This window comes from Cervus canadensis, chromosome 3 (assembly GCF_019320065.1).
Source record: "Cervus canadensis isolate Bull #8, Minnesota chromosome 3, ASM1932006v1, whole genome shotgun sequence".
In the NCBI taxonomy this organism is placed as follows: domain Eukaryota; kingdom Metazoa; phylum Chordata; class Mammalia; order Artiodactyla; family Cervidae; genus Cervus; species Cervus canadensis.
This window is the reverse complement of record NC_057388.1, coordinates 67,697,836-67,710,116: the sequence shown is the minus strand read 5'-3', so window position 1 is coordinate 67,710,116 and position 12,281 is coordinate 67,697,836. Positions and strand designations below refer to the sequence as shown.

The window sequence follows — 12,281 nt, the reverse complement described above, 5'->3', positions numbered from 1 at the left end:
GCTTGGAAGATAAATGGAAGTGAAAGAGGGAGTGGAGTACAGACATTAGGAATGTGTGAGTGCTGAGGTGGAAGACGGTGTGTGCTGGACTCTGGTCCGGCTTGTGTTTGGGTCTTTGCTGCTATTTGATAATGCTGTTTGCCCAAGGACATGGCCTTCATCTTCACTCACCTGGTTCCATAACTGGAGGTTGTTCTGGTTCTTCTCCTACCTTTTATGCACGTAAGCATAACCAATACATGAATCAAAACAGAAGTACTCAGGAATGGAGAAACTACATGGAATAAAGGCAAGTGAACAACAAATTCATTTAAACTTAGAACCAAAACTATAAATCTTGGAGTCATGGAGTTATTCCCCAATCTTGAAAATTCTGAATATAGAATAGAATGTAAATGTTAAGAATCTTAATGGAGTAAAAAAATAAACTGATAATAATAAATGAAATTAGGAGGTGGGGATAAGTTCTACTTACCTTTCATAGCAGAGAATTAGCTAATATTGTCTGAAATTGAAATATAAAGCTAACTATATGTACATAAGACTCCAATCTTTAAATGTCTTTTCATAATCTTATTTTCTTAACCCTAGAGAGTCTCTAAAGACCTGTAGTTTCTTTAGTTTCATTTTTTTTCATGATTAGAATAAAGTAAAATATAATTTAATACACTTACTTGTAGAAATAATTGCACCCTTTTTTCTGTCTTCTGCCTGTGTGTCATCCAACTCCAGCTAGATGTGTATGTTTGTTGAGAAGCATTTGAAATACTTTTCATCCAATGTTAATACTTTCTTTCCTGAGTAGTGAAGATGATTTTATTATTTGTGCTTTTCTATATTGATTGATTTTCAAATAGCAAGCAAATATTTTCATAAAACAATAATATTGTTGCAAAAATTGTAAAAGGAAGAGAAAGGAAGGAAGAAGGGAAAAAAAAAAAACAGTACTTTTTGACCAGTTATTCTGAGGCACCTGGCAGACATGTGTTGGGGTATGAGAGTCCAGGATATATTTTTTAAGTGTCAGCTTTATTTCTCTAGTCCTCAGTGTCCTCATCTGTAAATGCGGTGAGTAGTAGGACCTGCTTCTGAAGCCTCTTGGGAGGAGCAAATGAGAGAATAACTGTGAGCTGCATAGCACAGTATCTGGCTCATAATAAATTTAATACACGTTAACTTAAAAAAAGAATAAAATTATGCAGCATTTGGAATTCAAAGGAACTTTAGAGGTTTACTTTTAGCTCTTCACCCATAAAAAACTGAAGCCCCAAGAGGTTTCCCCAGGGTCACATGGCTAACTCATGTCAGAACCTCTGTCTTCTGTAGGCCAGATCCTTGCATAGCCTATGCTCTTTGTACATCGTTTAGGAATGAGAACAGAGACATATAACATACAACCACCAAGTGCTTCGGCTAATACTCAAATTACTTTTCAGTGTTCTCAGAGTCCACACCAATAAATTCATCATAGAAGGAAGTGCCGGTATGCGCACTAGGCTAGGGAGAACACAGCTTGCAATTAAAAATTTGCCCCAGAAAATTCCAGAGTGCATCACAAGTGTGTGGTTAACTACTATAGTTGGCCCTTTTATCGCCACCCAGAAAGAGTTATATTTGTCTTCTTATTTATCTTCTGCCTTGAGATGATAGGCTGAATAGCTGGCTCCCAGTTGTTCTATTAATTGAACTTTTTACATTCCCATTTTGTGGCAATAAACATGGGCATCAAGATAGAACCTGCCACTCAAATTCTTTTCTGAGTTGTTGGGAAAAGCCTATTCCACCATTAATATTAATGACAGGGTAGGTGTCAAATTAGGAGACCTCCTTGCTGTTATTTCATGTGTCATTTATACAAATTAATGAATATCAGCAATTTGTAGAGTGGATGAGGTTTTGCAAATGATGGCAAAGAAATGGGAAAAGCAGAAGAGCATTTCATGAGCAATTTTAACGAAATATATGACATGAAAAAACAGCCTCCCAAGGAGAGATGTGATTGAGTACCACTGTGAAATTTTATGGAAAAAAATTGTCTGGAGTTGCCAGCTTCAAAGCCAGAGCAGCAATGTTACCATTTCCTGGTAATTTTCTGTATGATGGAACAATTTGACAAGTATAAACTGGGCTGGGTTAACACAGTATTCTAAGTAATAGACCCAGACCGTCCAGCTGCCTAAATTGATTAATGATATGCAAATGGATTTTACAGACTAGAGTCATCCATTTTCTTCCTCCAGGCTGTCTGTCTTCCTAACCTCACTTCTTGCTTTAACTAAAATGAAGAGAAACTATTAAAAGCATGAGTTAGGCAGTAAATTACTTTCTCTCATTCAGTCTCAGCTTTCTGAGCTATGATTCAAGCCATCAAAAGTCTATCTCCAGCCTATAGAGAACTGACATATTCATTGTAGCGTGTCACTCCTCAAACTCTGCTGCCGTCATTTCAACTAACCTTAATTTAAAATACCGTCTGCATCAGCTAGAACCCCTAACAAATGGAGCGCCTCATCACCATACTAATTGAACGAAAAATGTGCCATGATTTAAATACCTATTGCTTCATCATTTCCCCAGTCTTTGGCTTCCATTTTGTCAGGCATGAAGTTGGTGATTAAATCCAAGGCATAATTATTAGCAACAGAGGAACTGTTGTCTCATCTTGCAGTTTCCTGACCAGGTGCAAGCTCTCCGCTCCTTACTGAGCATGTCTGTCAGTCTTATGAACAATCCCAGCAGAATAAGTGACTGATTTCCTCTTTATAATCACAGAGGCGCTTTACAGTAAATTGTCACACTAGACCTCTACTGCTGAATGGCATAATGAACGTTTCAGTGTGATGAGAAGTTTATGTATTGAAAAGGGGTGTCATGGTTAGAACTAGGACACTGACGTCTTTTATCAATACACCTACCCCGGTTGCCTCCCACCACATTGGCCTCTGTTGCTTTTGACAGTTGTGTAAAATGCGGAAAGGATTACAAAGCAGGGTGCATCAAACTTGTTTACAAGTTCTGGCTTTGAGTGAAAGTAAAAAAGAGTCTTGCGTGGGCCTGCAGTCCTGTGTATAGGAGGGGAGTTGTAATGGAGACTGATTTACAAGGAAGAAGGAGTACACGATGTGTTTGGAATTTGGAAAAAGAACCCTTTAAAAGCACATTTCAGAGCCAAACAAGATAAGCTTGGTTTACTTTGGATTTGAGCTATTTGAATTTTCAGCATCCAAACAGCTGAATTTGTCAGCCAAGTTATCAGAGAAGATAACCTGTTTGAGTTTGATGAAAGATACATTTGAAGTGCTTGTCTTCCTCTACCTCCCATTAGAATCAAAAGTTGTAGCTAGTTCCTCTCACTTCTCCAAAAATAGAAGCCCTGGGTTATGAAAGTCTCACGTTTTGGACCTTAGAACCCAAATATCTTCAGATGTGATATAGACTCTGCTAGTATATTCCAGGTGCTGGCTTTTGCCCATAACAGGGGTGATGTACTCCTTGAATTGTACTTTCCATTACATCTTCCTCTTTCAAAAGGTTTAGCCTTACTGATAATCATTTGTGTTGACATTAAATTAAAAATGTGGAAATCTTCTAAAGCCCAAATTCTGACTAGGCAAAGTTTATGCTCCCTTTCTCAGACCTCTGTGCATATCCAAGGCTTTTGAGGGTAAACTCATTCTCCATTCCCAAGATGTATTATGCTCCTTCTTCTGAATTGTGTGATAACTCTAACTTGAAGATATGAAAATATAAAGAGAGAGTTATATTAAAAACACACACACACACACACAAAGAACTTTGCCTTTCTAACTTACATTTTAGAAATTTAAGTCCTTGACAACTTAAACATGAGTAACCTAAACCTCTGTTGACTGATTTTTTGGTTGTTTTAACTACTAGAAGTAATTTTATCACCCAGAGAAGTATTGAATGTTCACAGAAGAGTAGATCATTGCTGGGTGATTTTTGAGTAAATCTCCTAAATGAGAATTCAGATACACTAAGCTATGGATTCCCACACCCTGCCCCCTGAAAGTTTAACGTACTACTTTTAATGTCATATTTATATCCATTCAAACTTTGAAAAACTACCCTTCTATGTCAAACTCAAAGGCAATGGTGTATTAAATGCCAGAGAACTGGGTATAAAGATGAGAGAGTCCTGATTTGACCATTCATTCAACACATTTGTTAATCATCTATGGAAGGAGGTGTCTTTAGGATTATTTTCATGACTTTAAATTTTTAGGGTTCTTTTCAACTTTAAAAATCCCATGAACTGATTCTCTTAGTGCTTTGCAGAATGGATAATACAAGATGCCTGCCCTCAGTATGCTTAGAATCTGCTTGCTAATCACATATTGGAAAATATCACCAGGATAATAAATTTCACTGGCACACAAATATTAATTTTGACTTGGAAATGGCAAGACAATGGCTGACAAATACCTGTTGATACAGAAAAGGCAGGCTTAAACCAAGGAGAATATATTCTTGTGTGACTATGTACAACTTCTGTGACAAAGAATATAAATATTCTTTTATTTTAAATGAATGTACTTCTTGTTATGGGAAAAACAATGTTTTCAAGGCTGATCTTAAACTCAGCAGTATATACGATGCATTAGCCCTCGCTGTAGATTCTCAGAAATTATTGACAACAGTGATTGGTAAATATTTAATATAAGGAAGGAGGAAGGATATGATTGAAACAGTGGCTCACTGAATGTGTGTTTTAAATAGAGTATATTGTGAATATTTGTGCCTTGATATGTGCTAAGGTAAACTGAGTACAAATAGACAATTTGGAGGTTTTTAAATCAACTCTAACGTGACAAATCTTATGAACCTTGTTGATATCTGCCTCCATTGTTATTGCTGTTGTTCAGTCACTAAGTCATGTCTGTTTCTTTGCGACCCCACGGACTGCAGCGTGCCAGGCTCCTATGTCCTCCATTATGGTGGTACGAAAGTCATTTCATGACACATTACGTGATAACAAATAATTTGATCCCTGTTTACACTGTGAAAAGAAGGAAATGTTCTGGCCAGTTGCTGAGGGTAAGGGCCCTCTGAGGAGACACCACCCCTAATCCATCCATCAACCATCAACAGTATGAGCCAGAGATGTGGGGAATTTTCCACTTGACCTTTGGATTTGAGTCAGTTCTAATTGGTCCCTCGAAGTAGCATCACTTTTCGGAAGGTTGCCACAGGGCAGTGGCCCTGGTTTCCCCAAATGAGTGGTTCCCTCTTCCTCTTCCAGCGGCTTGGACCTCAGTGTTCCTACAGGGTTCAGGCTTTGCCTACTCTCACTGGGTTGGATCTGCCATGTCCCATCCCTGGCTCTGCCCTGCCCTCCTCAGGGCCAGTGGAGCTCAGATACAGACCCCTGAGATCTCTCCCCTTCTGGTTACCTCCAGAGGTCTTACAGCACTGACCCACTGCATTCCCTTTCTCAGAATCACAGCATGGTAGTGTAGATGTACGTCAGAAGATCCAGGAGCAGCTAGCACATAGGACATGAGAACAGGGAGAGACTGCAGACTAGCCTGAGACACAATGAAGCAACAAAAGCTCAACTTTTGTGAAAGAATGAGTGAATGTCCCCAGTGCTTATAGTCTATCATGGCTCTGGTTGTTTATATTGAAGGGTGAATGCAAGCTTCTTTAAAAGAGCAAAGATTCATTACTTTGCTCCCACTACATGTAATAAGTCTTTGTGAAAGAGACAAGCCTTGAAAGAGTGAAAGAGAGAGAAAAGGAAAACCAAGTTCTTAGGCATAGGTGGTATATATAGAACAGTAAGGAATACCTTGCCTCACCTTTGGGTGGATGGGGTCCTTTTGCTCACTTTCCCCAAGGACACAGAATTGACAAGGACTAGAATTGCCTTAGGGAGCAATCCCACCCAGACTCTCAGATCATACTGTTTCCTTATGAAACCAGTAGAAACTAGATTTTGGAACAGGCAAAACTGATGATAGTAACCTACTCATTCATTCAGCAATAATTAACCCTATCTGTGCTAAGACCCACTTCTAAGGTCTGGAAATACAGGAGTGAAACAAACAGCCTCTGTTTTATATTAGGCCTGTCACTAAGCAATGACATGAATAATAATATTAGGCACTACCAAGTACTAAGAACAAAAATTAAGCAGGTGAGGAGAACAACATTATGTGGGCATTATTTTAGATAGCAGGGAAGCCCTCTCTGAGGAAGTGACATTTGATCAGAGGCCAAAATAAAATGAGGGAGTAAAGCCATATGAAGACTTGGGAATAGGAGTGCCAAGCCGAGGCCCCAGGGCAGGACTGTGCATGGCATTTAACGAACATCAGGGAGGCCAGTGTGGCTGGCTAAGACTGGATCAGGGAGTGAGAAGAAAGATTGGAGAGTGCCAGGGACCAGTCTCCAAGGCTTTGGCTTTCATTTAAATGTGACAGGAACCACTGGAAGATTTTGAGCAAAAGAAGCGATAAGATGTGATTTACTTTTGAAAAAAGATCAGCCTGGCTTTAGTGTGAATAATAGACTATAAGGGGTAGGAGTATGAGCACAGAGAACTTGTAGGTAGTTCAGGAGAAAAACAGAAGCTTCATATGACACACACCTCACATTGGCTCAGCCAGAACCAATTCTCAATCTCTTCTCCCTTTCCTTTTTCTACCAGAAGAGATGAAAAGCCAAATGCTTGATGTCCTAGATGCCCTTGCAGCTCTCAATTGTTCTGACCAATGAGATAGAAATGGTAGTCTACTGAGAAAATTTCAGGGAAATCTCTGTTTTCTTGGCAAGAAGGACAGCTGATTTGGTTGACATGTCATGTTTTCCTGTCCTGTTCTTTTTATGCTGTCTACTTCTTCCTACCTGGAATGTGGACATGGTGCATAGAAGTGCAGTAGTCAGTTTGTGACCACGAGGCAATAAGCCAAGAATGAAAGAGCAGAAGACTAGAAAGAGCCTGTGTCCTCTGTGACATCATTAGGCCACTGAACCAACCCTTGACTACATACCTCTGGATATTCTTGACATGAACCTAATAATGAGCCTCTAAGGACAGTGTTCAGTAAACTTTCTGTATAGGGTCAAATAGTATTTTAGGCTTGGTGATCTAGATAGTTTCAGTCTCAACTACTCAGTCCTGCTATTGTAGACATGGACAGTATGTAAAAGAATGACAACAGTTTCACTCCAATGAAACTTTATCAAAGATTAGATGGTAGGCAAGATTTGTCCCAGGGTGTGTCTGTGGGGGCATACTTTGCTGATCCCTGACTTAAGCTACTGCAGTTGAATTTTCTATGACTTTCAACTTCAGCCATTCTTAACTGATACACATCAATCAGGGTGGCAGGCACCTATGGAGGTGGCAAGAGGTGATTGATTCAGAATATGTTTATTGTCAAGGAAGACACTGAGTTTGGGGGCTTGAAAAACTTAATTGAACAGTTGTGATATTTATTGAGGTGAGGAATGCTGAGGAATATTAGGTTGGGGAAAGCTGGTGTAAAGCAGTAATTTTGGTTTGGACATGTTAAGTTTGAAATACCTACTTGCCATACAGATGGAGATACCAAGGAGGAAATTGAGGGGGGAAATTCAGGCTTGAGATATAAAAGTAGGAGTGATTATTGAGTAATTGGAATTAAAGCCACAGGATAAGATGAGATGACCTCGGGAGTGAGTGCAGATAAAGAAGCTCAAGGATTAAGCTCTAATGTAGTCTAACATTTAGAATTTAGGAAGAAGAGAATGATTTAACAAGGGGCATTCAGAAGAAATAGTCAGATATTTAGGATGAAAACAATGAGAATATGATTTCCACTAGAATCCAAGTGAAGAAAATGTGTTAAATTCTTTAGAGAGATTAAGATGAGTATTAAGAATGTATCATCTGACTTGGCAACATAGAAATCATTAGGACCTTGATCAGAGAGACTTGGTAGAGTACTAGAGACAAAACCATAATTTGTGTGGGTTCAAAGACAAATGGGAAATAAGCAATTGGAAGCATCAAAATGCAAACTCCTTTAAAGAATTTTCATGTAAAGATAAGCAGAAAGAGAGGCAATAGAAGAGGATTACTAAAGGAGATCAGAAAGAGTTTCTTTTTTAAGACGGGATATTATGGCCTATTTCAGTGCTGACAGAGATCATCCATTAGAATTCCAGTCATGATATACTAGATAAGTGGGACTTAATCTCCCACTTAGAACAACTAGAAAAGCTGGAAAAAATTTTAAGTCTGCTTTAAAGTGTTAGCTTAAAAAAAAAACAAAAAGACAATGAAGAAACAGGGCTAACTTCAAGGAAAAGACAGAAATCTGGGGAAGTAAACCTAGCATTTGGGGAGCTTCGATCCTGCTGACGTGCTGATTCAGAAGAGATGTCTGAGAGGTTGAGCAATGCCTTTGAAAAACTCATGGTACCAGGAGAACAAGTGAGAGTTCAGCTCTGACACCACTCTCCTCCCATCCTGCAACCCTTGAACTGAGGCTGAAGGTCTGTATCCTAGGAGTAAGGGTGAAGTGGAAGTAAAAAATGCTCACATGGATTGTAGTCTTATCTTTGGGTATATTAATTCCTGAGATGGATCAAGTTGATGGATTGTTAATGTCTACTGAAAATTGACAGAAGAGAATGAAAATCTTCGCTAAGAGAAGATAAAACTATCCAGGCTTCAAATACTTTCTCAGTTTTTCAAACTGGAATGTCTGAAAACAATCAGAGAAAACCAGACTCATGAGAAAACAAAATAAAATAAAAACAAGCACAAACAACAGATAATGGAAACATACCTACTTAAATTCTAGATATTAGAATTATCAAAAACAAAGTTTAAAAATAATGTACTTATAATGTTTAAGGAAAGTCAAACTGGAGAGCTGGGAATTATTTTTAAAATGCCATAGTAGATTTTAAAAAGAAGCAAAGAGAAATTCTAGAGGTAAAAACACAATAACTAAATTGGGAAACTCAGTAAATGGGCTTAACAGAAGATTGTATAGAATTTAAGAGAAAATTATTAAAATGAAACATAGGTCAGAAGAAAATTTCCAAAATGAAGCATAGAAAGAAAGAAGACTGGAAAAGGCAAAAAAAGCTATCATGATGAGAATAACCTACATATGTATAACAAGTCTAGAAACTTGATTTATGAAAATAGTGTTATAGCAGTCGATAGAATGGTCTTTTCAATAATTGGTTGCTGGGCCATTTAAATATCCATATGAAAAAATTTTTCACACCACACACACACTCACACAATTAAAGGAACAAAAGACTAAATAATAAAGCATCTATAAAATAACAGGAGAGTAGCTTCATGATATTGGAGAGGCAAATATTTCCCAGAGTCCTCAAATCAACTAACCATAAAAAATAGATTGATAATTTTGACTACATTAAAATTAAGAACTTCTCAATCACATGATTGAGAATTAAAAATCAAGCCACTGAGAGCAAGAATATGTGTGCAACATACATAACTGGTAAAAAGTTTACATCCAGACTATAGAAAGAATCCTACACCTCAATAAGAAGACAGACAACTTAGTGGGAAAATGTTCAAAGAAATTTGAACAGGTGCTTCATTAAACAGGGTATCCAAATGGCTAATAATTATTTGAAAAAGTCTCAACTTTATTATTAATAAGGAAAATTAAACTATAGAGATACTGCTATACACCCATCAGAGAAATTAAAATTAGAGACTGCCAGTACCAAGTATTGGCAGGAATATGGCAAAACTTGAAACCTCTTACATTGTTAAGAGTGTAAATTGGTACAGCACAAGTACTTTTGAAAATTATTTGTCAGAATTCTAAAACTGAACCTGTGCATATCCTTTGCATATCCCTTGATTTAGCAATTCCATTCTTAGACACATACCTCACAGAAAAGCTTGCACATGTATATCAGAGAAATGTATAAGAATCTTCATAGCAGCATTGTTTATCATAACCCCAAACTGTGAATAACCTGAATGTCCATCAATAGTATAGCGACTAAATAACAAGTATAATGTATAAACAAACAGTATGTTTCTGCAATAAAATGCTATAACAAAATTAATGAAATACAACTATACATAATAAATCATGAAATCTCACAAACATACTGTTGAGTGCTCTGCATCTCAGCTTGTTGGCTTTTTCTTATAGGCCAGCTGTTCTCATGGCACCAGGGTGGCTGCTACTGTTCTTGCAGTCATCGGCTTCTGAAAAAGACAAGGACAGATCACTCTTGTGAACTTTTTAAAAGTGAGGGGGGATATTCTCAGGAGCCTCCACATGCTTCACTTCATATTTCACTGACCAAAATTGTATCACTTGCCCACTCCTAAACCAACCCTACTGAAGGAGAGTGAAATTATCCATAATTGGCTTGGATTAATCAAGATTCTTCCTCTGGGTGGGCGTGGGTGTTAAATCCAGGTTCCCCTGAAACATGTGGTGGACTGACACTTGAAAAAAATCAAGTGTTTCCTTAGCAAGATAAAATAGTTATTTGGGGTAGTTAACCACCTATGTCTGCCAGATGATAAAACTGAAAGTCCTGGACCCATGTCAGTTGGGTACTGGATGGAAAAAGAGGAGAAAAGTAGGAGGAATGGGGCAGAGACACATCCTTATTTAAAATCAGCTGTGAAGGCAATCGTGAATGCTATGTCTATGGGCTGGACTTCCCAATTCCTTGACTGGTTAATGCTAGGGTAATCAAACTGTTTCTTGACATTGTGTTACACCAAAACAGTAGATGCTTATTTTAAAAATATATGTAGAGTAACAGAATATTTCCATTATCTTCAGCATAATATCCTTTCCTATACTGTTTATTGAATGTGATTTGGTACCAAATTTTGCCAGCTCAATCTACATGTTAATATAGAATAAACATCCAATCTAGAAATCAAGTCTGTTCAGAGACCAGTGAAATGTGTACTGCCTTCTGTTAAGGTGCCTTGCTGTCAGATTTGAAAGAATCCTGCTAAAGAAAATAATCTATAGACTTTGTTTTCCCTGCTTTATTTTATTATGTTGGTAAAACTCTGTTGCCCATTATTTTCCTCCATCTGTTTCCAATCACTGATTTACTGACATGGAACTGAACTAATCAGTGACCTTTCAAGTACATCCTATATGCCCCCTGCAATTGAAAAAGAGTTTGAGGACGCACTTATGGTCATTATGTACAAACCTCTTTTTCCCCCACTCAGTTTCTTTCAAGGCACATGCTCTATTATATCAAACATACTGGTAAGTACACTCTAAATAGGTTTGAAAAATAGGTTAAAACATATCACTCTAATCTCATATAATGCATGTGCAATAGTACAGCCATGCCATTTTGATCATTCTGTACAAATACCACAGAAATTGATTACTAAGAATTAAATGAACTCCCTTTGTGTTTGAGTTGTCTCTTAAGAACATTGAATTAGGTATCTTTCCTTACCAGCAGAGTACAATTCTCAGGGAGAGTCAAAGCGCTTAAAAATAGTATAAATCTTTTAGTCATATAGGGTTTTCTGAAAGATACAAGAACTATCTCAAGGAAAATCAGAACCGAAATATAAAAGAAAAGGGAATTAAAACGTACCAAATTATTGAGGAGACAATCTGGGTTGTTTAGAGATATATTTAGATAAATCCTCACCAATCCTCTACTAAGCAATTTTTTAAAGAATTGCTTAGCAGAAGTTTTTTGTGACTACTAAGATTGCATTTTCAAATTGTCTTCTAATTTAGAGGACTAGTTCATTAGATTAGCATAATGAGACACTTTAATATTATGGGGTCCTTTGGAACTGGCAAAGGAAATGGCAACCCACTCCAGTACTCTTGCCTAGAGAATCCCATGGATGGAGGAGCCTGGTGGGCTACAGTCCATGGCGTCGCAAAGAGTCGGATATGACTGAGCAACTTCACTTTGGAACTGGCAGCTGCCCTGGAGGGCACTGATAAATGTAAAAATGCACAGGGCAAAGGTGATATAAAGAAAATCTGAAGTAGATCTCACCAGTTTTCTCAGGAGAAGACAATGGCACCCCACTCCAGTACTCTTGCCTGGAAAATCCCATGGACGGAGGAGCCTGGTAGGCTGCAGTCCATGAGGTCACTAAGAGTCAGACACAACTGAGCGACTTCACTTTCACTTTTCACTTTCATGCGCTGGAGAAGGAAATGGCAACCCACTCCAGTGTTCTTGCCTGGAGAATCCCAGGGACGGGGGAGCCTGGTGGGCTGCCGTTTATGGGATCGCTCAGAGTCGGACAC

General features: G+C 38.1%; 1 long non-coding RNA gene across 1 annotated transcript in view; it reads right to left on the bottom strand.

Annotated features, from left to right (window-relative positions):
* The window catches only part of LOC122437785, a 29,550-nt gene extending 17,707 nt beyond the window's left edge, over nucleotides 1-11,843 (bottom strand). The window contains exons 1-2 of the long non-coding RNA XR_006268405.1: nucleotides 11,814-11,843; nucleotides 9,834-9,838 (exon numbers count right to left, since the gene is read on the bottom strand). This is a non-coding gene — a long non-coding RNA (uncharacterized LOC122437785). The remainder of the gene's footprint in view (nucleotides 1-9,833; nucleotides 9,839-11,813) is intronic.
* Nucleotides 11,844-12,281: the final 438 nt, after the last annotated feature.